Genomic DNA, 26,590 nt, shown 5'->3' on the forward strand with positions numbered 1-26,590 from the left:
TCTCGACCTGATTGCAGCCTTTGACATGATTGACCACACCATTCCATCCAATGTCTCTCCTCTGTTGTCCAATAGGGTGGGACTGCCCTTGCCTGGTTCCATTCCTATCTATCCAATCATAGCCAGAGAATCTCCTGCACTGTTATCTCTGGAGTCTACCAAGGATCTATCCTTGGCCCCCTCCCATTTCTCATCAGCACCCTACCCCTGAGCACCCCAAAGTCAGGTTCCACATGTACGCTGACAACACCCAGTTCTAGCTCACCGCCACCACCTCTCTTGACCCCTCCATTGCCTCTGATTTGTCATGCTGCTTGTCCCACATCGAGGATTGGATGAGCAGAAATTTCTTCTAATGAAATTTTAGGAAATCTGAAGCCATTGTCTTTGGTCCCTGCCATAAACTCCATTCCCAAGCCACTGACTCATCCCTTTACCTGGCCACTGTCTGAGGCTGAACCAGACTGTTCGCAACCTTGGCATCCTATTTAATCCTGAGCTGAGCTTCCGACCCCAAATCCTCTCCAGCTAGACTGCCTAACATTGCCCATCTCTGTCCCGCCTTAGCTTATCTGCTGCTGAAATCCTCATTCATGCCCTTTTTACCTCTAGATTCGACTATTCCAATGCTCTTCTGGCCGGTCTCTCATCTTGCACCCTCCGTAAACTTGAGCTCATCCAAAACTCTGCTGCCTGTATCCTAACTCGCACCAAGTCTGTTCACCCATCACCCCTGTGGTCACTGACCTACATTGGCTCTCAGTCTGGCAATGCCTCGATTTTAAAATTCTCATCCTTGTGTTCATATCCCTCTGTGGCCTTGCCCCTCCCTATCTCTATAACCTCCTCCAGCCCTACAACCCTCAGGTCTCTGTACTCCTCCAGTTCTGGCCTTTTGCACATCCCTGATTTTCATTGCCCCACCATTGACTGTTGTGCCTCCAGCTGCTTAGGCCCCAAGCTCTGGAATTAATTCCCTCAACTTAAGAGGGTGAAAAGGCATGGCAGAGGCCCACACAAATAAAAGGGCTAGAAAATGGGGGAAGCAAGATAGTGGAGAAAAAAAACTGCAAATGTAGATCTGAAATGAAAACTAAAAATGCTGGTGGCACAGTCATGAGAAGAGAAAATCAAGGAAACACCAGGGGTGCAGATCCCCAATACCTTCAAAATCACCCCTGCTGTGAAGAAAATATATAGCTAAGGTCTGAAGCTACTAAAGTCAATGTTCAGGCTGTTGCGGTGTAGAGTATGCTGGAAAAATTAGGTAATGTTTCAGGAACTTAAGTTGAATCTGGCTGAATCAGTGTAGGAGACCAAACAGTTTAGAGTGGGAATGAAATGGCAAGTTCAAGTGGTGAGCCATTGGGTGGTCAGGGTTACACTTGCAGACAGAACGGAGGTGTTCAGCACAGTGGTTCACCTGATCTGTGTTTGGTCTTACTAATGTAGAGGAGACATCACGGTGATACACTATACTAGATTTAAAGATATACACATAAATTGTTTTACATGGAAGAAATATTTAGGTCTCTAGGTAGTGGTGTGAGAGGGGGCCAATAAAAGGTCTGTGACTAGGTAATTGCAGGGCCTGGATTGCTTCTTCCCAAGTTGCGCAGGAAGGTGCTAAAGGAAGGAAAGCTGGATGTAAGTGTGGTGAACAATGAGGTGAAGAAGATTGTGTTTGGTAGGGGCATGTTGGAACTGATGGGAAATGATCTGGTGAATTTAAAGGCATTAAGGTGGAACATTACCATCAAGCCAGGGGACCAACCCTGGTTCAATGAGGAGTGTAGAAGAGCATGCCTGGAGCAGCACCAGGCGTACTTAGAAATGAAGTGCCAACCTGGTGAAGCTACAACACAGGACTACATGCTAAACAGCATGCTATAGACAGAGTTAAGCAATCTCTCAACCAACGGATCAGATTAAAGCTCTGCAGTCCTGCCACATCCAGTCGTGCATGGTGGTGGACAGTTGAGCAGCTAACGGGAGAAGGAGGCTCCACGAACATCCCCATCCTCAATAATGACGGAGCCCAGCATGTGAGTGCAGAAGACAAGGCTGAAGCATTCGCAACCATCTTCAGCCAGCAGTGTTGAGTGGATGATCCATCTCGGCCTACTCCTAAGGTCCCCACCATCACAGAAGCCAGTCTTCAGACAATTCGATTCACTCCACATGATATCAAGAAATGGCTTGAGTGCATTGGATGCAGACTACCAAACACAATCACCTCATTGTTCACCACACTTGCATCCAGCTTTCCTTCCTTTAGCACCTGACAACATCCTGGCTGTCATGCTGAAGACCTGTACTCCAGTACAGCTGCAACTCTGGCATCTATCTGACAATGTGGAAAATTGCCCATGTGTCAGCTGTGGCTCAGTTGGTAGCACACTCGTCTGAGTCAAAATGTTCTGGGTTCAATTCCCATTCCAGGGACTTGAGCACACAAATCTTGGTTGATACTCCAGTGCAGAGCTGAGGGAGTGCTGCACTGTCGGAGGTGCCGTCTTTCGGATGAGACGTTAAACCGAGGCCCCGCCTGCTTTCTCAGGTGGACGTAAAAGATCCCATTGCACTATTTCGAAGAAGAGCAGGGGAGTTATCCCCAGTGCCCTAGCCAATATTTATCCCTCAATCAACATAACAAAAACCGTTTATCTAGTCATTATCACATTACTGTTTGTGGGAGCTTGCTGAGCGCAAATTGGCTGCCGCGTTTCCCACATTACAACAGTGACTACACTACTTCAAAAATACTTCATTTGGCTGTAAAGGGCTTTGAGACGTCCGGTGGTTGTGAAAGGCTATAAAAATGAAAGTCTTTCTTTACGTATGTCCTGTCCACAGAAAGTAGGACAAATCCAATCTGGCCAATTACCGCCCCATCTGTCTGCTCTCAATCATCAGCAAAGTGATGGAAGGTGTCATCGACAATGCTGTCAAGCGGCACTTACTCGCCAATAACCTGCTCACCAGTGCTCAGTTTGGGTTATGCCAGGACCACACGACTCCAGACCTCACCAGCCTTAGTGTAAACATGGACAAAAGAGCTGAATTCCAGAGGTGAGGTGAGAGTGACTGCCCTTGACATCAAGGCAGCATTTGACTGAGTGTGGCATCATGGAGCCCCAGTAAAATTGAAGTCAATTGGAATCGTGGGGGGAACTCTCCACTGCCTGGAGTCATACCTAACACAAAGGAAGATGGTTGTGGTTGTTGGAGGTCAATCGTCTCAGCCCCAGGACATTGCTGCAGGCATTTCCCAGGGCAGTGTCCTAGGCCCAACTATCTTCAGCTGCTTCATCAATGACCTTCCCTCCACCATAAGGTCAGAAGTGGCGATGTTTGCTGATGATTGCAGAGTGCTCAGTTCCACTTGCAACTCCTCAGATAATGAAGCAGCCCGCCTACATGCAGCAAGACCTGGACAACATTCCGGCATGGGCTGATAAGTGGCCTAACATTCACGGCACACAAGTGCCAGGCAATAACTATCTCCAACAAGAGAGAGTCTAACCACCTCCCCATGACATTCAATGGGATTACCATTGCTGAATCCTCCACCATCAACATCCTGGGGGTCACCATTGACCAGAAACTTAACTGGACCAACCACATAAATACTGAGGCTGCAAAAGCAGGTCAGAGGTTGGGTATTCTGCGGCGAGTGTCTCCCCTCCTGACTCCCCAAAGCCTTTCCACCACCATCAAGGCACAAGTAAGGAGTGTGATGGAATACTCTCCACTTGCCTGGGCAAGTGCAGCTCCAACAGCACTCAAGAAGCTCGACACCATCCAGGACAAAGCAGCCTGCTTGATGGGCACCCCATCCACCACCTTAAACATTCACTCCCTCCACCACTGGCACACTGGCTACAGTGTGTGCCATCAACAAGATGCACTGCAGCAACTCGCCAAGGCTTCTTCGACAGAATCTCTCAAACCGCGACCTCTACCACCTAGAAGGATAAGGGCAGCAGGTGCATGGGAACACCACCACCTCCAAGTCACACACCATCCGGACTTGGAAATGTATCACCGTTCCTTCGTCGCTGGGTCAAAATCCTGGAATTCCCTCCCTAATAGCACTTTGGGAGTACCTTCAGTACAGCGACTACAGCGGTTCAAGAAGGCGGCTCACCACCACCCTCTCGAGGGCAATTAGGGATGGGCAATAAATGCTGGCCATGCCAGCAATGCCCACATCCCATGAAAGAATTAGAAAAAAAGAGGAATGATTGTGAGAGGCAGGAAAGGGTGTGAGGGCAGAGGCTTGGGAAATGGAATGGACCCAGTTAAGGGCCCTGCCGACACTCTGCTTTCTAGAGGACTGCTCACTTTACTTTTGTGATGTAGAAACCTTGGCTGAGGGAAAAGGGCAATATTTTAGAAACACGGGTCTGGAAAGTGGAGTCATCCCTGCAGATCTGATGAAGAAAAGAATGCACTCTGCAGGAAACTGGGTGAGAAGAAACATCATCCGATAGGATTTGGATTGGAAGAGGGTCTTTTTGATGATCTGTACAAAGGTCATAGCTGGAACACATGCGGTTCAACAACTTTTATGTGGTGGAAGTGAGTGGAATTGAAAGCGATATTGTTCAGTGGCTGAAGTTATTAAAGTCAAGTTGAGCCAAGTGGTCGTGGGTGGAGACTGGTTGCACTGCTTTTCAAGGAAGAAGTCGAGGGAGACCATGCTGATGAATGTACGTCCATGGTGAAAAGGAAACAATTAGTAAAATCATAAAAGCAGCTGAGGGGTCACAGATGTAGGTGGATAGGGACTGGGCAAAGCAGGGGTGGGAGTAGAATTAGAGGGACAGTTAGTTTAGTGAATCAGTAAGATCTCTGAGGTAGTGGAAATCTGGAACTCTGTCCAAAAGGCTGAGTCAATTGAAATTTTCAAGTCTGAGATTGCTAGATTTTTTAATTAGATAAGGGTATTGAGGGATTATGGGGAAAGGCTGGGTAAATGGAATTGAGATACAGATCAGCTGTGATCGAATAGAATGGCATAACAGCTCAAGATGTTGAATGGCCTGTTTCTATGTTCCTAAAAGATAAGATCAGTCGTAGTCTGGAAAATGATGACTGGTGCTCACAAATCGAGTCATGGTCCAGAGGTTTAAGACACTTTAAAAGTGGAGGAACAGAGAGAACTAAAGTGAAATTGCACATACCTTTTAAAGTGTAGCTGGAAAAGGTTGTAAAGGCAAATGTGATTCTGGATTTTACACATCTGGGTAATGATTGTGAAAGCAAGAAATGATGCTGAATTTGTACAGAACTTGGTCTGACCACAGTGGGAATATTGGGTGTCATCCTAAGTATACCATTATAAAAAGGTTGTTCGAGCCATGGAAAGCGAATGACTAAAATCGCTCTAGGAAGCAGAGGTTGTAGTTAAAAAGAAAAAACACAAATGCATTGCATTTATAATGGTGCCTTTCACAGCCTCGGAACATCCCAAAGTGCTTTAAAATCAATGAAGTTCTGATGAAACATAGAAGATAGGAGCAGGAGTAGACCCTTCGAGCCTGCTCCGCCATTCAATGAGATCATGGCTGATCATCCAATTTCAGTACCCGGTCCCTGCTTTCTCCCCGTACCCCTGGATCCCTTTAGCCTTAAGAAATATATCCAACTCCTTCTTGAATATATTTACTGAATTGGCTTCTACTGCCTTCTGTGCTAGAGAATTCCACAGGTTCACCACTCTCTGGGTGAAGAAATTCCTCCTTATTTCTGTCCTAAATGGCCTACCCCTTATCCTTAGACTGTGACCCCTGGTTCTGGAGTCCCCGACCATCGGGAACATCATTCCTGCATCTAGTCTGTCCAGTCCTGTCAGAATTTTATAAGTTTCAATGAGATCCCCTCTCATTCTTCTAAACTCCAGCGAGTACAAGCCCAATCGAGACAATCTCTCCTCATACGTCATTCCTGCCATCCCAGGTATCAGCCTGGTGAATCTTCGCTGCACTCCTTCCATGGCAAGAACATCCTTCCTCAGATAAGGTGACCAAAACTGCACACAATACTCAAGATGTGGTCTCACCAAGGCCCTGTACAACTGCAGCAAGACATCCTTGTTCCTGTACTCAAACCCTCTCGCTACGAAGGCCAACATACCATTTGCCTTCGTAACCGCCTGCTGCACCTGCATGCTTACCTTCAGCGACTGGTGCACAAGGACACCCAGGTCTCGTTGCACTTCTCCCAATCTATTGCCATTCAGATAATAATCTGCCTTCCTGTTTTTGCCACCAAAGTGGATAACCTCACATTTATCCATCTGCCATGCTTTTGCCCAATCATCCAACCTGTCCAAATCATCCTGGAGTTTCTCGGCATCCTCCTCACAACACACACGCCCGCCCAGCTTTGTGTCGTCTGCAAACTTGGAGATATTACATCTAGTTCCCTTGTCTAGATCATTAATATATATTGTGAATAGCTGGGGTCCAAGGACCGAACCTTGCGGTACCCCACTAGTCACTGCCTGCCACTCGGAAAAAGACCCATTTATTCCAACTCTTTGCTTTCTGTCTGCCAACCAGTTCTCTATCCAAGTCAATACCTTGCCCCCAATCCCATGTGCCTTAACTTTCCACGCTAATCTCTTATGCGGGACCTTATCAAAAGCCTTCTGAAAGTCCAAATACACCACATCCACTGGTTCTCCCATATCTATTTTATCAGTTACATCCTCAAAAAATTCCAGTAGATTAGTCAAGCACGATTTACCCGTTGTAAATCCATGTTGACTTTGTCCGATCCCGTCACTGTTTTCCAAGTGCTCTGCTATTACATCTTTTATAATGGACTACAGCATTTTCCCCACCACCGATGTCAGGCTTACCGGTCTGTAATTCCCCGTTTTCTCTCTACCACCTTTTTTGAATAGTGGGGTAACATTAGCTACCCTCCAATCCATGGGTACTGTTCCAGATTCCATCGAATGTTGGAAGATGATCAGCAATGCATCTACTATTTCTAGGGCCACTTCCTTAAGTACCCTAGGATGTAGATTATCAGGCCCTGGGGATTTATCCGCCTTCAATCCCATCAATTTCCCTAACACCATTTCCCTACAAATACTGATTTCTTTCAGTTCCTCCCTTTCATCAGACCCCATGTTCCCTGACATCTCTGGGAGGTTATTTGTGTCCTCCTTTGTGAAGACAGAACCAAAATATGTATTCACTTGGTCTGCCATTTCTTTGTTCCTCATTATAAATTCCCCTGATTCTGACTGCAAGGGACCCACGCTTAACTTCACCAATCTTTTTCTCTTCACATATCTATAAAAGCTTTTACTGTCAGTTTTTATGTTCCCTGCAAGCTTACTCTCATATTCAATTTTCCCCTTCTTAATTAATCCCTGTGTCCTCCTTTGTTGAATCCTAAACGGCTCCCAAGCCTCAGGTTTACTGCTTTTTCTGGCCAAATTATATGTCGTCCTCCTTGGATCTTATGCTATCCCTAATTTCTCTTGTTAGCCATGGTTGAGTCACCTTTTTTGTTTTATTTTTACGCCAAACAGGGATGAACAAAATCTGTAGTTCAGCCATGCGATGTCACTGATTCCAAGCTGAGTTAATTCTTCACATCTGTTCTTTCACCAAAACCACCACCTTACTATCTCTGGCCCTGTCTCTCCCCTTCTGCTACTGAGTCCCTGCTCCATGCCTTCATTACCTCGTGGCTCAGTGCTCAGGTATTGTCCTACCTTGTATCCCTGCTTTCACCCTGCACAAGTTGCAGTTTATTCAGAATATTACAGCTTGTGTTCTTGCACACTCAAATTCCCTGCACTTCCATTGCCATCACCCCCACCAGGCTGTACTGAGAATATATTTCTAAATCCTTATTCACCCCATCAGATGTCTCCACAGCTTCACCCAGTCCACCTCAATAACTTTGTTCTGCCTTCTCTCCTTTTTACACTCTTAACTTCTAACAACAGTCTGCTGCTCATTCCCTATACTCTTCCCTCTACCAATAGCAGCCGCTTTTGCAGTCACCATGCCCCTGCCCCCTGGAGCTCCCTTTCAAAGTTTCTCTGCCTTATCTCCTCCTTCCCTGCTTTTACAAACCTATTACTGTAAAGACTTTTCTCAGTTGTATTTTTGCCCTGCTCTTAGTTCCATTTTACCTATTTTTCATCCTGTTTGGTGCCTGTTTTATTCTCTGATCCCTAAAGCACTTCAGGATGTAGTAGTGCTGCATAACTGCAAGTTGTTGCTGTTATGTGAATTGTAATTCAGCTTTAACTTGTAGTGAATGGATTTTAAAGCAAGATTGTTATCCCTATAAAATTGAACTGACTTTGCTTCTATTCTCAGCAATGTGGGATCAGTGCTAATGATGTGAAAAAACTGGAAGAGGCTGGTTTCCATACAGTGGAGGCAGTGGCCTATGCCCCAAAGAAAGAACTGCTAAATATCAAGGGCATCAGTGAAGCTAAAGCAGAGAAGATACTGGTAAGAGTGGAACTAAACCCTGTATCCATTTCAAAATATATATTTTTTAAGTAAGACCTGAAAGGACCTGCTGCCAAGCTGCTCCTCCCTGAATATTGTCTAATAACTTATGTGCAGCTAAAAAGTAAAGAAAGTTCTAGATTTTATATGCCAGCTTTTTGTGTAAAGTTTTCAGCTCACATACTGAAATAAACTTAATTAAGTTGGGCATAGCCTAATATCAATATTAAACCTACAAAACTAAGACAATCACTTCACTTTTTAAAATTTTTGTACTTTCCAAAGTCTTCCTTTTTTGTCATTGCTCATTCCTTTCGCACTCTTTTTCCTATTTTTAAAAATTATATTGAAAGCTGTTTCTAAGATTTGCATCTAGAAAAAAACAACAAAGCATGGTTAATGAATACAAATGATTTACCACAAAATCTAAGCCTTAAAAGTGTAAATATGGTCTGAATCACCTTGGCATAAAGCCATTTGAGTACGCTTAAACATATTGGCCCGGATTTTGTGGCCAGCGATGAAGGGATGGCGCTCGCTGCTGACCTCGAAGAAAGCTGCCCACAAAGATTTAGTGGGCTCTGTGGTGTCGATTTCCACCATTAAGTCATCAATTTCATTCTGGCGTCATCTATAGGGGATCTCTGCCGTCCAGGAACAATGAAGTCACCAAGCAGGCTGAGTAGCCAATCAGATTGAAGAATTCTCACAGACATCAAACCAGGAGCTAAAAAGCACAGATTATCATTACTTTTTAATCATTTTACAGAGAGCAAAATAAAGATTGGGGACATAAACCTAGGAATATGGCAGAAGCTGAAATATCATTACCTACAATAGTGTGTTTTTTTTTTAAGTTATTCGGGTTCACCAATTGTAGGTGTTGGACGAATGCCTATCAAATAATTGAGGTCGACTCCAGGAGAACAATCAAATAGTTCTTTAATGCAAGAATAATCGAATTCCAACAGCTGGCTGAGATCGAGACAGGAGAGCCATTAAGCAGGTCTTAACCAGACGGAGATGCCACGAGGACTGACTGGTCAGTCCCGGGGGTTGCGTCATGACGTCATCGCGTTTTCCCGTGCTTGGGGCGGTCACGTGATGTGCGGCGTGACGTCATCGCGTTTGCCTGCGCTCCCAAAGGGGGAACGCCCCGCACAGGCAAACTGTATCTATACATCGTTAAAGGGAATTATGACCGGTAAGTAAGGGACACTCTGTGGCATCGCTACATGCCCCCCCCCAGAATTCGCTTTAACGGACGTCAAAAGGTGAGGTGGTCTGACGAGCCTGTCCGAACGACTCCTGCAGTCTCGAGACTGCTGGGTGGCTGGCGGTCTGGCGGGCGGTTGTAATTGGGTTGGTGTAACGACGATGGGTAGCTGCTGGTCAGGCGGATGATCGGACCTGGTGTGCCGTAACGGCGATGGGCGGCTGATGGTCAGGCGGGTGGTCGTGCTGTCTCGACGTGGCGGGCGAGGTCAAAATATGCTGGCCGACTCGTGGTGGCTTGCTAGCTGGGCAGGCGTGGACTATGGCTCTGTCGATGTTGGAGAAAAAAAACCAAAGTCCCCAGTCTGGCGAAATCTGTAGGAATGCCGAACGGGCGATCCAGGAGGAAATGAGCGTTGGTCTAGGCAGGTCGGTGAACTCGCCGACAGGCGAGTGAACTCTTCGGCAGTCAGGAACGCACGGAACGGTGTGTGCCGTAGTGCTACTACGGTAACATAGAAGAGAGCGAACCGTTGCTGCGTTGATCAGTGAACTCTTCGGCAGTCGGGAACGCAGACGAGAGTAACCCGATGCTGCGGTGATCGGTGATCAGTGGTGACAGCAATGTTCGCGTGGCCGATCGCGGCCGCGGGATGCCCGTTGGACCCGTCATCGATGGTCGCAGCATCAGTAGATGTTTGCTTTTGTTGAGGGGAAAACTGTAGAGAGGGCAGCAACGCTTCTAGCTGTTGTTGATTTAGGGGGAAAACTGCCAGGAGGGCGGCAATGCTTCTAGTTGTTGTTGATTTAGCGGGAAAACTGCCGGGAGGGCGGCAACGCTTCGCCTTCGCGCCGAAAAGCATGGTAGAAGAAACAGACCAGCAGGCTGACGGGCTGGTGTGGCGTCGGCGGGGGATGGGTCCTCGTGGTTTGTGAGGAGCGAATCTTCGTGGTTTGCGAGGGACAGGTCCTCGTGATTTGCGAGGGAGGAATCCTCGTGGTTTGTGAGAGAGGAGCCCTCATGGTTTGCGAGGGGTGGGTCCTCGTGGGTTGCGAGGGGCGGGTCCTCGTGGGTTGCGAGGAGCGAATCCTCGTGGATTGCGAGGGGCGAGTCCTCGTGGGTTGCGAGGGGCGAGTCCTCATGGGTTGCGAGGGGTGAGGCCTCGTGGGTTGCGAGGGGTGGTTTGCGAGGACTGAGTCCTCGTGGCCTCTCCGCCGGGGCGCGCTCCGATCCTGTGAGCCCGAAAACATGCTGCACCCGCGCTGGGAGGGTGTTATACTTACTGTTCTGCCGTGGGGTTGTCGAAGAGGCTGACGCTCCGAAATTCGGTAGAGCTGTCGAAAACGGAGACCGTATCCAGGTACGTGGTCTGCGCTGTATCGATGTTGTACAGGGCGAACGGGGCTTCTACCAGAATAAAGCACGAGGGCGATTGTTGCTCCCAGTGTTGCGATAGCTGAGCGAGAACGGCTGTAGCTGCCATGCGTGCTTCTTTCGTGAAAAACGTTCACGAAAAACGGGGTCACCAATGTAGGTATTGATAAGCTCCCGTCCTCACGTCGTTGGTCACCAATTGTAGGTATTCGGGTTCACCAATTGTAGGTGTTGGGCGAATGCCTATCAAATAATCGAGGTCGACTCCAGGAGAACAATCAAATAGTTCTTTAATGCAAGAATAATCGAATTCCAACAGCTGGCTGAGATCGGTACAGGAGAGCCGTTAAGTAGGTCTTAACCAGACGGAGACGCCACGAGGACTCAGTCCTGGGGATTGCGTCATGACGTCATCGCGTTTTCCCGCGCTTGGGGCGGTCACGTGATGTGCGGCGTGACGTCATCGCGTTTGCCTGCGCTTGGGGCGGTCATGTGATGTGCGACGTGACGTCATCGCGTTTGCCCGCGTCATCGCGTTTTCCCGCGCTTGGGGCGGTCACGTGATGTGCGGCGTGACGTCATCGCGTTTGCCCGCGCTTGGGGCGGTCATGTGATGTGCGACGTGACGTCATCGCGTTTGCCCGCGTCATCGCGTTTTCCCGCGCTCCCAAAGGGGGAGCGCCCCGCACAGGCAAACTGTATCTATACCTCGTTAAAGGGAATTATGACCGGTAAGTAAGGGACACTCGGTGGTACTGCTACACTATGGATTTTTTTATCATGGAATGGAGGCAATGAAACTCCAGAGTTATTAATTTAGTTTTTCAGGGCTAGGGATGTTGTTCAGTAATTATGACTTAGTATGCCGTTAAAAACTCAGTTACACCTCATTCAACAAGGCTTAACATTTTTAATGGTTTTACAGCGAGAATCGTACGTAAAATGTTGAAGTTTAGGTCAAGTCACTGATTCTGTGAAGACTGCAACAGCGCACACTGTAGAAGAATCATTACAGCTCGGTAGGGGACCATTTGGCCCGTGCCGGCTCTCTGCAAGAGCACTTCAGCTAGTCCCAATCCCCTGCTCTTTCCCTGTAGCCCTGCAAATTTTTCCCCTTCAGGTACTTATCTAATTTCCTTTTGAAAGCCACGATTGAGTCTGCCTCCATCACCCTTTCAAGCACTGCATTCCAGATCATAACCACTCGCTGCGTAAAAAAGTTTTTCCTCATGTTGCCTTTGGATCTGCTGCAATTCACCTTAAATCTGTGTCCTCTGGTTCTCGATCATTCCGCCAATGGGAGCAGTTTCTCTCTATCTACTCTGTCTAGACCCCTCATGATTTTGAACACCTATCAAATCTCTACTCAATCTTCTCTACTCTAAGGAGAACAACCCCAGCTTCTCCAGTCTATCCACGTAACTGAAGTCCCTTTGAACCATTTTTGTAAATCTTTTCTACACCCTCACTAAAGCCTTCACATCCTTCCTGAAGTGTGGTGCCCAGAATTGGACACAGTGCTCCAGTTGTGGCAGAACCAGTGCTTTATAAAGGTTCACCATATCTTCCTTGCTTTTATACTCTATGCCCCTATTTATAAAGCCCAGGATCCCATATGATTTTTTTAACTGTTTTCTCAACCTGCCCTGCCACCTTGAATGATTTCTGCACATATACCCCCAGGTCTCTATGTTCCTGCACCCCCTTTAGAATTGTACCCTTTAGTTTATATTGCCTCGCCTCGTTCTTCCTACCAAAATGTATCACTTCGCACTTTTCTCAGTTAAACTTAAACTTAATCTGCCACGTGTCCACCCATTCCACCAGCCTGTCTGTCCTCTTGAAGTCCATCCCTATCCTCTTCACTGTTCACTATACTTACAAGTTTTGTGTCATCCACAAATTCTGAAATAATGCCCTGTACACCCAAGTCCAAATCGTTAATATATATCAAGAAAAGCAGTGGTCCTAGTACAGACCCCTGAGGAACACCACTGTATGCCGCCTTCCAGCCTGAAAAACAACCGTTCACCACTACTCTCTGTTTCCTGTCACTTAGCCAATTTCGTATCCATGCTGCCACTGTCTCTTGTATTCCATGGGCTTCAACTCTGCTGGCACGCCTATTATGTGGCACTTTATCAAATGCCTTTTGGAAGTCCACGTCAACTGCATTGCCCTCATCAACCCTCTCTGTTACCTCATCAAAAATTCAATCAAGTTAGTTAAACCTGATTTGCCTTTCACAAATCCGTGCTGGTTTTCCTTAATTAATCCACACTTGTCCAAGTGACTGTTAATTTTGTCCCGGATTATCATTTCTAAAAGGTTTCCCACTACCGAGGGTTAAGCTGACTGGCCTGCAGTTGCTGGGTTTATCCTTGCATCCTTTTTTGGACAAGGGTGTAACGTTAGCAATTTTCCAGTCCTCTGGCACCACCCCCGTATCCAAGGAGGATTGGAAGATTATGGCCAGTGCCGCCGCAATTTTCACCTTTACTTCCCTCAGCATCCGAGGATGCATCCCATCCGTCCTGGTGACTTATCTACTTTTAAATACTTTCTAGTACCTCCTCTTTATCAATTTTTATCCCATCCAATATCTCAACTGCCTCCTCTTTCACTATGACGTCAGCAGCATCTTCTTCCTTGGTAAAGACAGATGCAAAGTACTCATTTAGTCCCTCAGCCATGCCCTCTGCCTCCATGCATAGCTCTCCTTTTTGGTCCCTAATCGGCCCCACCTCTCCTCTTACTACCCGTTTACTATTTATATGCCTGTGGTAAACCACTGTTATTGTTATTCACTGTTGTTGTTGTTGCTGCACACTGTTGTACCTATGCATGCCTCAACATGCCTCGGCTGGCTCCACCCACAGGCCCAGGTATAAAGGTGATTGACCTGCAGCCCCCTGCCTTCTTGGAACCCAGTCAACCACGAGAGGCATGCTCTGTTCTTTGCTAATAAAAGCCTTTAGTTACTCTCCTAACTCTCTGTCTTTTATGAGTAATAGCGCATCAATGCCTATAGAAGACTTTTGGATTCCCTTTTATGTTAGCTGCTAGTCTATTCTCATATTCCCTCTCTGCCCCATTTATTTCCTTTTTCACTTCCCCTCTGAATTTTTTGTATTCAGCCTGGTTCTCACTTGTATTCTCAACCTGACATCTGTCATATGCCCCTTTTTTCTGTTTTTTCTTGCTCTCTCTCTCTGGGTAGGATTGATTGGGGAATGTCACTCAAAGGGTTGACGGTGGATAGGCAATGGCAAACATTCGAAGACCGAATGGATGAACTACAGAATTTGTTCATCCCAGTTTGGCATAAAAATAAAACAAAAAAGATGACTCAACCGTGGCTAACAAGGGAAATTAGGGATAGCATAAGATCCAAGGAGACGACATATAAATTGGCCAGAAAAAGCAATAATCCTGAGGATTGGGAGCCGTTTCGGATTCAACAAAGGGGGACAAAGGGATTAATTAAGAAGGGGAAAATAGAATGAGAGTAAGCTTGCAGGGAACATAAAAACTGACTCAAAGCTTTTATAGATATGTGAAGAGAAAAAGATTGGTGAAGTCAAGCGTAGGTCCCTTGCAGTCAGAATCAGGGGAATTTCTAATTGGGGAACAAAGAAATGGCAGACTAACTTAAATACATATTTTGGTTCTGTCTTTACAAAGGAGGGTACAAATAACCTCCCAGAGATGTTGGGGAACATAAGGTCTGATGAAAGGGTGGAACTGAAAGAAATCAGTATTTGTAGGGAAATGGTGTTAGGAAAATTGATGGTACTGAAGGCCGATAAATCCCCAGGGCCTGATAATCTACATCCTAGGGTACTTAAGGAAGTGGCCCTAGAAATAGTAGATGCATTGCTGGTTATCTTCCGGAACTCGATAGACTCTGGAGCAGTACCCATGGATTGGAGGGTAGCTAATGTTACCCCACTATTCAAAAAACGTGGTAGAGAAAAAGCAGGGAAATATAGACCGGTAAGCCTGACATCAGTAGTGGGGAAAATGCTAGAGTCCATTATAAAAGATGTAATAGCAGAGCACTTGGAAAGCAGCGTCAGGATCGGACAAAGTCAACATGGATTTACAAAAGATAAATTGTGCTTGACTAATCCACTGGAATTTTTTGAGGATGTAACTGGTAAAATAGATAAGGGAGAACCAGTGGATGTGGTGTATTTGGACTTTCAGAAGGCTTTCGATAAGGTCCTGCATAAGAGAATAGCGTGCAAAATTAAGGCACATGGGATTGGGGGCAAGGTATTGACTTGGATAGAGAACTGGTTGGCGGACAGAAAGCAGAGAGTTGGAATAAACGGGTCGTTTTCCAAGTGGCAGGCAGTGACTAGTGGGGTACCGCAAGGATCGGCCCTAGGACCCCAGCTGTTCACAATATACATTAATGATCTGGACGAGGGAATTGAACGTAATATCTCCAAATTTGCAGACGACACAAAGCTGGGTGGGAGGGTATGCTGTGAGGAGGATGTCATGAAACTCCAGTACAATTTGGACAGGTTGGGTGATTGGGCAGAAACATGGCAAATGCACTATAATGTAGATAAATGTGAGGTTATCCACTTTGGTGGCAAAAACAGGAAGGCAGATTATTTGAATGGCAATAGATTGGGAGAAGGGGTAGTGCAAAGAGACCTGGGTGTTCTTGTGCACCAGTCGCTGAAGGTAAGCATGCAGGTGCAGCAGGCGGTTAAGAAGGTAAATGGTATGTTGGCCTTCGTAGCAAGAGGGTTCGAGTACAGGAACAAGGATGTCTTGCTGCAGTTGTACAGGGCCTTGGTGAGACCGCACCTTGAGTATTGTGTGCAGTTTTGGTCGCCTTATCTGAGGAAGGACGTTCTTGCCATGGAACGAGTGCAGCGAAGATTCACCAGGCTGATACCTGGGATGGCAGGAATGACGTATGAGGAGAGATTGTCTCGATTGGGCTTATACTCACTGGCGTTTAGAAGATTGAGAGGGGATCTCATCAAAACCTATAAAATTCTGTCAGGCCTGGACAGACTAGATGCAGGAAGTATGTTTCCGATGATCGGGGAGTCCAGAACCAGAGGTCATAGTCTAAGGATAAGGGGTAAGCCATTTAGGACTGAAATGAGGAGGAATTTCTTCACCCAGAGAGTGGTGAACCTGTGGAATTATCTGCCACAGAGGGTGGTGGAGGCCAGTTCATTAAATATATTCAAGAAGGAGTTGGATATATTTCTTAAGGCTAAAGGGATCAAGGGATATGGGGAGAAGGCAGGGACAGGGTACTGAATTTGGATGATCAGCCATGATCTCATTGAATGGCGGAGCAGGCTCGAAGGGCCGAATGGGCTACTCCTGCTCCTATCTTCTATGTTTCTGTGTTTCTCTTTAGTCATCCAGGGAGTTCTGGCTTTGGGTGCCCTACCTTTCCCCCTCGTGGGAATGTACATTGACTGTACCCGAACCATCTCCTCTTTAAAGGCAGCGCATTGTTCGATTACAGTTTTGCCTGCCAATCTTTGATTTCAATTTACCCAAGTCCGTTCTCAACCCATTGAAATTGGCCTTCCTCCAATTAAGTATTTTGATTCTAGATTGCTCTTTGTCCTTTTCCATAGCTAACCTAAACCTTATGATACTATGGGGGTGATTTTGCAAATGGCGGCGCGTTGGAGGCGGGACTGCTGCTTGTCGGGTTTTAGTCCCGCCTCCATCAACTTGTGGCCAACCCAGTGGGCTTAGCGGGCCAATTAAGGGAAAGCTAGTGACAGAGAATGTCAGCGCATGATGTTTCATCTGTCAATTTTGACATGAATTGTCATCGTTTGACAGCTTTGAGAAGCTGTCAAATACTGACATTCTCTGTTGTTTGGTGAGTTCTTGTACTCAAGACTCACCAAACCTATTTTCTGAGCAGAAAGTAGATGGCTGTTGCATCGGAAGATGCAGCAGCCATTCTGTCATCTCTGCTATGGAGATGCCAGAGCCTCCGGATCCCCAACGATTGAAGCTTGCAGGAAGAAACAAAGGTAAGTAAACGTTTTCTAACACTTTTCACTCACCTCTCATACTTACCTCTCCACACTTGCACCCATCACTCACCTCCACAGTGCACTTTTGGACCCCTCTCACCCCCGCAGACCCACTGCTCGCCTCGCTGACCCTGGCAGGGTTTCTTGACATCGGGAAGCCTGCACCTCTGTTGGTAAAATGGGGATAATCCTCTTGTCATCCATTCAGGCCTGCTGATAGTTATTAGTTATTGGGTCCAACAGTCAACATCTGTTGGCCTTCTGAACGCCAGACCAGTACTTAGAGGGAGAACAGAGGTACAAATATGGGTTCAGCTACAGCAGGTTCTGGAAACAAACTTCTCATACAGAGCTTTGTCTAATTCTCTGACCTTGGTTAATATTTGAATGGAGAGGGAGGCACTTTACAGGGTTACAGCTTCAGAGAGCCAAATGATAGCCGTTGTACTTTCTCATTGGATAGTGAGCCCCAGTGCTCTATTCAGTTTAATTCCATGCCTTGATTAGTCATATTCTAAGAGCCTTCCACTCCAGCCTTAATGAACTTGATGTTGTAGAAGCAACAAAGAGGTGTATGTCCTGAAGTAAAACATTCAGGAGCTGCAACCACAATTAGGCAGCAATCTCAACTTGAGAAAATTATTGTCCTTTACATTTCAGCAGCAAAACAAAGGCAGTTCATCAAGGACCAGGGCAGGCTGAGAGGTTTTCAGTGTTATGGGGCATCTGATTCTGGGTACCTCTGTTTGAAGATGATGACTGCAATCAGACGAGGGACATCTTGTATTTCAACAATCTAAGTCGGTGGATTTGGTTACTGGGTGCTGAGACCTAGGCCTTCTGGCGTGCCTCATTTTATTCTGTTAGTACTCTGGATCTTAGTCCTGAATTACCAAAGAAGCACAGTTAGTGTGGAGAAAAAAGTTGTTTGTTCTTTGCTCTTGATGTGATATGTAATGGTGTGCAATGGAAAACTGTTGAACAAAATTGCAAATGATTTAGACATTTTTAACATGAGGGTAGAATAATTGTGAGAGCTCCTTCTGTGAACACTACAATTAAGTAATTTTAAATTATTGGCATAAAGTAATTTAAGTTTTAACTAGAGAACACTTTTGTGTGGTTTATAATCACCAGCATAAATTACTTTGAAACAAATAGATGTGTTTTTGGTAAGGGAGCAAATTGTGATTATCCTCTTTGGGGAGGTGGTGGGCGGGGGCGGAGGAGATGTGGTCTCTTGCGATTAAAATTGCTCCAAGATGCTGCATGGTGGAAAATTGAAACCAAGTCAACCCTCTGTAGCAGACTCCGTAATCCAATCTTTGAGCCAGACAAGCTCTTGATAAATCAGCTGGCTCATTAACAGAATCAGGAATGGTAGACTGGTCACTAGGAATGTGATTCTTCCCAGTCGTCCCTAGATAAGCCCTTAAACCAATGTCCCAACAGGTAGGATGGTCCTGGCTTGACGAGCATTGGGAAGCTTATTACTTCTCTTTGCTGTTGGGCTACATTGTTTGAGCTGGTTAAACTCCAGTGTTAGCCTATGTGCACTGGGGTTTGAGGGGTGTTGCCCTAAGCTTTGGCTCTTGCTAACCTGTGCCTAAACTGTCTGGACTTGGGCAAGAGAATGTGTGCAAATAGGAACTTTTGTTTCACCGCCTCCAAGACATGCATGTTTTTCTCAGATAAGGAGACCAAAACTGTGCGCAGTACTCCAGGTGTGGTCTCACCAAAGCCCTGTACAATTGTAGCAAGACTTACTTACTTTTGTACTCCAACCCCCTTGCAATAAAGGCCAACGTGCCATTTGCCTTCCTAATTGCTTGCTGCACCTGCATGCTAACTTTCTGTGTTTTGTGTATGAGGACACCTAAATCTCTCTGAACACCAACACTTAATAGTTTCTCACCATTTACAAAATATTCTGTTTTTCTATTCTTCCTACCAAAGTGAATAACCTCACATTTCCTGACATTATATTCCATCTGCCACCTTATTGCCCACTCACTTAACCTGCCTATATCCCTTTGCAGACTCGGTGTTCTCCTCACAGCTTACTTTCCCACCTAGCTTTGTATTGTCAGCAAACTTTAATACATAACACTCAGTCCCTGCATCTAAGTCATTAATATAGATTGTAAATAGCTGAGGCCCAAGCACTGATCCTTGCGGCACCCCACTAGTTACAGACTGCCAACCGGAAAATGACTCGTTTATATAAGAACATAAGAAATTGGAGCAGGCGTAGGCCAGTTGGCACTTTGAGCCTGCCCTGCCATTCAATTGCAAGGGGAATAGATAGGCGTTTCTGCGGCCGCAAACGAGACTCCAGGATGGTATGTTGCCTCCCTGGTGCAAGGGTCAAAGATGTCTAGGTGCGGCTGCAGAGCATTCTGGAGGGGGAGGGTGAGCAGCCAGTTGTCGTGGTGCATATAGGTGCCAACGATATTGGTAAAAACCGGGACGAGGTCCTAAAAGCTGAATATAGGGAGCTGGGAGGTAAATTAAAAAATAGGACCTCAAAGGTAGTAATCTCAGGATTGCTACCAGTGCCACGTGCTAGTCAGAGTAGAAATAGAAGGATATTTCAGATGAATGCATGGCTAGAGGAATGGTGCAAGGGGGAGGGATACAAATTCCTGGGACATTGGAACCGGTTCTGGGGGAGGTGGGACCAGTACAAACTGGACGGTTTGCACCTGGGCAGGACCGGGACCGATGTCCTAGGGGAGAGTGTTTGCTAGTGCTGTTGGGGAGGGTTTAAACTAAAATGGCAGGAGGTTGGGAACCTGTGCAGGGAGACAGAGGAATGGGAAACAAAGATAGAAGCAAAAGACAAGGAGAAAAGCAAAAATGGCAGGCAGAGAAGTCAAGGGTTTAAATCAAACATGGCCACAGTAAATAATAGTTCTAAAAGGTCTGAGTGTTTAAAAAAAACAAGCCTGAAGGCTTTGTGTCTTAGTACGAGGAGCATTCATAATAAGGTGGATGAATTAGCTGCGCAAATAGATGTAAATGGATATGATATGATTGGGATTACGGAAACATGGCTCCAGGGTGACCAAGGCTGGGAACTCAACATCCAGGAGTATTCAATATTCAGGAAGGACAGGCAAAAAGGAAAAGGAGGCGGGGTAGCATTGCTAGTTGAAGAGATTAACACAATAGTAAGGAAGGATATTAGCTCTGATGATGTGGAATCTGTATGGGTAGAGCTGAGAAATACCAAGGGGCAGAAAACGTTAGTGGGAGTTGTATACAGACCCCCAAATAGTAATGCCGAGGTTGGGGATGGCACTAAACGGGAAATTAGAGACGCGTGCAATAAGGGCACAGCAGTTATCATGGGTGACTTTAATCTACATATAGATTGGGCTAACCAAATTAGTAACAATACTGTGGAGGAGGAATTCCTGGTGTGTATATGGGATGGTTTCCTGGACCAATATGTCGAGGAACCAACTAGAGATCAGGCCATCTTAGACTGGGTATTATGTAATGAGAGGATTTATTAGCAATCTTGTTGTGTGAGGCCCCTAGGGGCGGAGCGATCATAATATGATAGAATTCTTCATTAAGATGGAGAGTGAAGTAGTTGACTCAGAGACTAGGGTCCTGAATTTAAATAAAGGAAACTACGATGGTGTGAGTTGGGTAGGATGGATTGGGGAATGTTACTTGAAGGGTTGACTGTGGCTAGGCAATGGCAAACATTCAAAGACCGAATGGATGAGCTACAGAATTTGTTCATCCCTGTTTGGCATAAAAATAAAAAAAAGTGACTCAACCGTGGCTAACAAAGGAAATTAGCAATAGCTTAAGATCCAAGGAGAGGACATATAAATTGGCCATAAAAAGCAGCAAACCTGAGGATTGGGAGCAGTTTAGGAATCAGCAAAGGAGGACAAAGGGATTAATTAAGACGGGGAAAATAGAGTATAAGAGTAAGCCTGCAGGGAACATAAAACCTGACTGTAAATGCTTCTATAGATATGTGAAGAGAAAAAGATTGGTGAAGTCAAGCGTAGGTTCCTTGCAGTCAGAATCAGGGGAATTTATAATGGGGAACAAAGAAATGGCAGACCAATTAAATACATACTTTGGTTCTGTCTTCACAAAGGAGGACACAAATAACCTCCCAGAGATGTCGGGAAACATAGGGTCTAATGAGAAGGAGGAACTAAATGAAATTAGTATTTGTAGGGAAATGGTGTTGAGGAAATTGACGGGATTGAAGGCCGATAAATCCCCAGGGCCTGATCATCTACACCCTAGGGTACTTAAGGAAGTGGCCCTAGAAATAGTAGATGCATTGCTGGGCATCTTCCAAAATTCTATAGATCCTGGAACAGTTCCCATGGATTGGAAAGTAGCTAATGTTACCCCACTATTCAAAAAAGGTGGTAGAGAGAAAACGGGGAATTATAGATCGGTAAGTCTGACATCGGTGGTGGGGAAAATGCTAGAGTCCATTATAAAAGATGTAATAGCAGAGCACTTGGAAAGCAATGACTGGATCGGACAAAGTCAACATGGATTTACAAAAGGTAAATCATGCTTGACTAATCTACTGGAATTTTTTGAGGATGTAACTGGTAGAATAGATAAGGGAGAACCAGTGGATGTGGTGTATTTGGACTTTCAGAAGGCTTTCGATAAGGTCCCGCATAAGAGATTAGCATGTAAAGTTAAAGCACATGGGATTGGGGGCAAGATACTGACTTGAATAGAGAACTGGCTGGCAGACAGGAAGCAAAGAGTTGGAGTAAACGGCTCTTTTTCTGAGTGGCAGGCAGTGACTAGTGGGGTACCGCAGGGATCGGTGCTAGGACCCCAGCTATTCACAATATTTATTAATGATCTAGACGAGGGAACTAGATGTAATATCTCCAAGTTTGCAGACGACACAAAGCTGGGTGGGCGTGTGTGCTGTGAGGAGGATGCCGAGAAACTCCAGTGTGATTTGGACAGATTGGGTAATTGGGCAGATGTATGGCAGATGCAGTATAATGTGGATAAATGCGAGGTTATCCACTTTGGTGGTGAAAACAGGAAGGCAGATGATTGATGAAGGGTTCACCTGAAACGTTGACTCTATTTTCTCTCCACGGATGTTGCCTGGCCTGCTGAGTTTTTCCAGCATTTTCTGTTATTAAGGCAGATTATTAACTGAACGGCAATAGATTGGGAGAAGGGGAATTGCAACGAGACCTGGGTGTCCTTGTGCACCAGTCGCTGAAGGTAAGCATGCAGGTGCAGCAGGCGGTTAAGAAGGCAAATGGTATGTTGGCCTTCGTAGCGAGAGGATTTGAGTACAGGAACAAGGATGTCTTGCTGCTGTTGTACAGGGCCTTGGTGAGACCACATCTTGAGTATTGTGTGCAGTTTTGGTCGCAGTTGGACCTGTACGTCACTGACAATTCTGCTGAGATTATTCATTCCATTCTAAGTTTAGTGAATTTATCTACATCCCACTGTTTTTGCGTTGTGTTTCCACAAATATATTTGCGACTGGAGCTTCAACCATGCTAGAAGTAGTATCCAGACTAATTTTTTCACACTGGTGAGCTTTAGCAGAAATGCATAATTGCCAGCCTTGATTATAGGGCAGTTATTTTCAAACTTTTCTCCGTTTGGGACCACTTTCAAGTATTGATACACCCTGACCTCTGTTCTGACATCTGAAAGCTACCCTGAGGATAACTGGTGTCATTAAGAAATGGCTTTTGTTAGTATACAGCAATAGAAATAACATTTGTAAGTTAACATATGTAAAAATAAATATCTGGTGAGCTGTGGGACGTGCTGGTTTGGAAACCCATGATATATATTTTATTTTGCAGTCAGTGGCCTTACCTCACAGATGTGCCTGGCTTCAGATCCCAACCTCTTGTGTTCAGAGTATAAATGTCTTACGAACAATGAGACGGTTAAAGGCCCTCTGATCCATTCAGTCTGTCCTACACAATTGTGATACCTTGTGTATCACAATATATATACTGCATGCCATGGTTTTGATTTTAAGATGAGGCATACTATTTTGACCTTGTACAAGACCTTGGTCAGGCCTCACTTGGAGTACTGTGTTCAGTTTTGGTCTCCTCACATGTGATCTCTTGGCAAAAAAAAGTAAAAACCCAGGCCAATTTGGAGGGGGGGAAACCTGGGAAATTCCTCTCAAATCCATCTCAGCGATTGAAACTAGTCTAGGAGATCAGTCTAACCCTGAATTCCCTGCAGTAACTACCTTTTTGTAAGGAGTAAGACCGCCCCAGCTAGAAACAGGCCCAGCTCTCGCTTGAAGGAATTCAGCTAAATGGGGTCCACTACACGAGACAGCGGCCTGTTCCACAGGTCCACTATTCTCTGGGGGAAGAACCACTTCCTGATATTTAACGTAGTTCTGGCCTTATACAACTTAAAGTTGTGACCCCTGGTCTTTCCTAATCTATGTAATTGGAACAAACTGTCAACTGGAACACAATATATTCCCTTCATCTTATGACCCTCAATCAGATCACCCCTAAGTTTACGCTTCTCTAAAGTGTAATTCCCAACTCTTTTAGTCTATCTATCCTGATAACTAAGATGCTTTATACTGGGAATTAGTCTAGTGGCACTTCTCTGCACCCTTTCCAAAGCCTCAATATCACCCGGCCTGTGAGGAGACTGAAATAGGACACAATATTCCAAATGAGGCCTGACCAAGGTCTTGTACAAGGTCAAAATAGTATGCCTCACCTTAAAATCAATTGTGCTATGAAATCACCCCAAAACCTAGCTATTGCTTCACGGCATTGCTCATGTACCTTTAGAGATGTATGCACTAGAATGACCAGATCTCTCTCTCCACCTTCTTTAATGCTTTTCTCTAAAGGGTATGTGGAACATTTGCTCTGCCCACAAGCATAACACTGCACTTTTCCAAATTAAACATCATTTGCCAGTCATGAGCCCAATCTCCCAACATGATCAGATCTGCCTGAAGCCGTTGAGCATCGTTTACAGTCCTAACACTCGCACAGACCTTAGTATTATCTGCAAATGTGCCCCCAACACCCATATCTAGATCATTAATAGCAATAGTAAAGAGTAACTGTCCCAACACCACTGGTGACCGGTCTCGAAACAGATCCAAATCCATCTATAACTACTTTTTGCCTACAACTATCCAGCCAGTTCTCAATCCAGCTCAATATATTACCATTACTACTAGAGGCTTCAATCTTGTAGAGCTTATCAAAAGTTTTTTGGAAGTCTGAAGTAGATAATACCTACTGGGTTTCCCTCATGCACCATCTTGGTGACTTCTTCAAAAAATGCAATCAGATTTGTAAGCGTGACCCTGAGCTTCCGGTTGCTTGTCACTTTAATTCTCTGCTCCACTCCCACTCTGACCTCTCCGTCCTCGGCCTCCTACAATGAAGCTCAACATAAGGTCGAGGAACAGTACCTCATCTTTCGATTAGGCACTTTACAGACGTTCAGACTCCGCATTGAGTTCAACAATTTCAGATCAAAACTTCTACCCCCATGTTTTTGGACGGCTGCTATTGATGATTCTGCTATTCCCATTTAGACCTCTTCTAGACCCATCTTTTGTTTCTTTACTTGTCCCACGACCATCTCCTTCTGCCTTGCACCATCATTCCTTTTGCCATTTAATCTCTCCTGCATTCCACCCTATCACAGACCTTACCTTTTGTTCTTTCTTTCTTTTCCCCCCCCCCGGCAATACCCCATTTCCCTGCCATGGCACTTTCTTAAAACCTGTTATATCCAACTTTTTCCACTTCTGACTAAAGGTCATCAACCTGAAACGTTAACTCTCTTTCTCCCTCCACAGATGCTACCTAACCTGCTGAGTATTTCCAGCATTTTCAGTTTTTAGTGTAAGGCATTTTATGAAGTTTGATGAAGCCATGTTGGATGTCCCCAATATCTCTATCCAAGCAATCATATATTGCATCCCTAATGATTCCCTCGAGCATCTTTCCCATTACTGATGTCAAATTAATGGACTTATAGTTATCTGGGTGTGTCTTGTCAGCTTTTTTAAAGATGAGTACATCTTGTAGGGGTCCACAATTCACAGCCTTTAATGTGTGGTGGGGGGGTGTTATAGTATACTGCAGTCCAAATGACACTACTTTGTAGGCATGTTTGGCTCAGCATATCTGGTTTTTACTTAATCTGCAACTTGGGCTCCAAGAAATCCCATTTACAGCAACAAATCTTCGTAACCTTGGTAGATACTATGCTGGAAGGTTTTTAAGAGCACCAAAAAAAGCTTTACGAAACCAACTTTGGCTCCCAAAGCCAGCCCATTTTTGTTTATGGCTCAACATGTTGGTATTTGTGAAGGCAGAGGCTGCTTCACAACTGGGTTTGAGATGGAGGCAAGGAGAACAGCTGAAAGTTGCTTGGAGCCTGCTGCTGCTGCTACCACCACTTCTCCCTGTAACTGACTTAACATTATTATTTTGTCGAGTTGAGAACTACACCTGCCAATTTGCATACATGAGAATTTGATGTGTAGGGAGAAAGGCCGACGATTGGGGGGGGTGGGGCTGGGGGTCGTGAGGCTGGTGATCGGGAGGGATGGGGGGAGGCTGGCTGCTGCTAATTGGGAGGGTTGCGGGGGTGGGGCTGGGGGTCGTGAGGCTGGAGATCTGGAGGGATGGGGGGAGGCTGGCAGCTGCTGATCGGGAGGGGTGGGGTGGGCCTGGGGGTTGTGAGGCTGGAGATCGGGAGGATGGGGGGAGGCTGGCAGCTGCTGATCGGGAGGGTTGGGGGGGGGGGGGTGGGTGGGTTGGGCCTGGGGGTCGTGAGGCTGGTGATCTGGAGGGTTGGGGGGAGGCTGGCAGCTGCTGATTGGGAGGGTTGGGGGGGTGGGGTGGGGCTGGGGGTCGTGAGACAGGAGATATGGAGGGTTGAGGGGAGGCTGGCAGCTGCTGATCGGGAGGGTTGGGGGAGGTGGTGGTGGGAGGGCTGGTGGTGTTGAGTGGAGGGTGGCTGACAATTGGGGCTGGGGGAGGCCGAAGGAGCTTTGGGATGCCTGAGGTTGTGAAGGGTGCTATATAAATGCAAGTTCTTTCTTCCTTGTATCTCGCAATAGCATGATTTCACATAAAAGCTTCCCCCACCACCACCAGCATGGAGTCATTTAGGACAAGCACCACTGATCTGCATCCTATGAGATTGAAATGTCTGAATTGTCTGTCGTTTGAGCCTCTATTGGGGCTGATTTCCGTCACCATTTCCTATCTATATGCTATGACTGTGAGGGTTAGTGCAGTGGGATACTTCTGCCAGAATTAATAATCGAGTGAGGAAAAATAGTAATATGCATAGAAAAATGTATTTGCAATGAATGGAAGAGTGCAGCTTACATTTTGAAAACAGTGAAGAGGTGATGACCTGTTTTGAGTCCACACTGGCAATTCTATAGGGCTGTGCAA

The 26,590-nt window shown here is 45.8% G+C and overlaps 1 long non-coding RNA gene across 1 annotated transcript in view; it reads left to right on the forward strand.

Moving 5' to 3' along the window:
• LOC147109626 (uncharacterized) overlaps nucleotides 1-8,490 on the forward strand; it is a 36,516-nt gene extending 28,026 nt beyond the window's left edge. The window contains exon 3 of the long non-coding RNA XR_015080323.1: nucleotides 8,358-8,490. This is a non-coding gene — a long non-coding RNA (uncharacterized LOC147109626). The remainder of the gene's footprint in view (nucleotides 1-8,357) is intronic.
• Nucleotides 8,491-26,590: the final 18,100 nt, after the last annotated feature.

Source organism: Somniosus microcephalus, chromosome 12 (assembly GCF_052327205.1).
Source record: "Somniosus microcephalus isolate GS21.2 chromosome 12, FLI_Smic_1.0, whole genome shotgun sequence".
Lineage (NCBI taxonomy): Eukaryota > Metazoa > Chordata > Chondrichthyes > Squaliformes > Somniosidae > Somniosus > Somniosus microcephalus.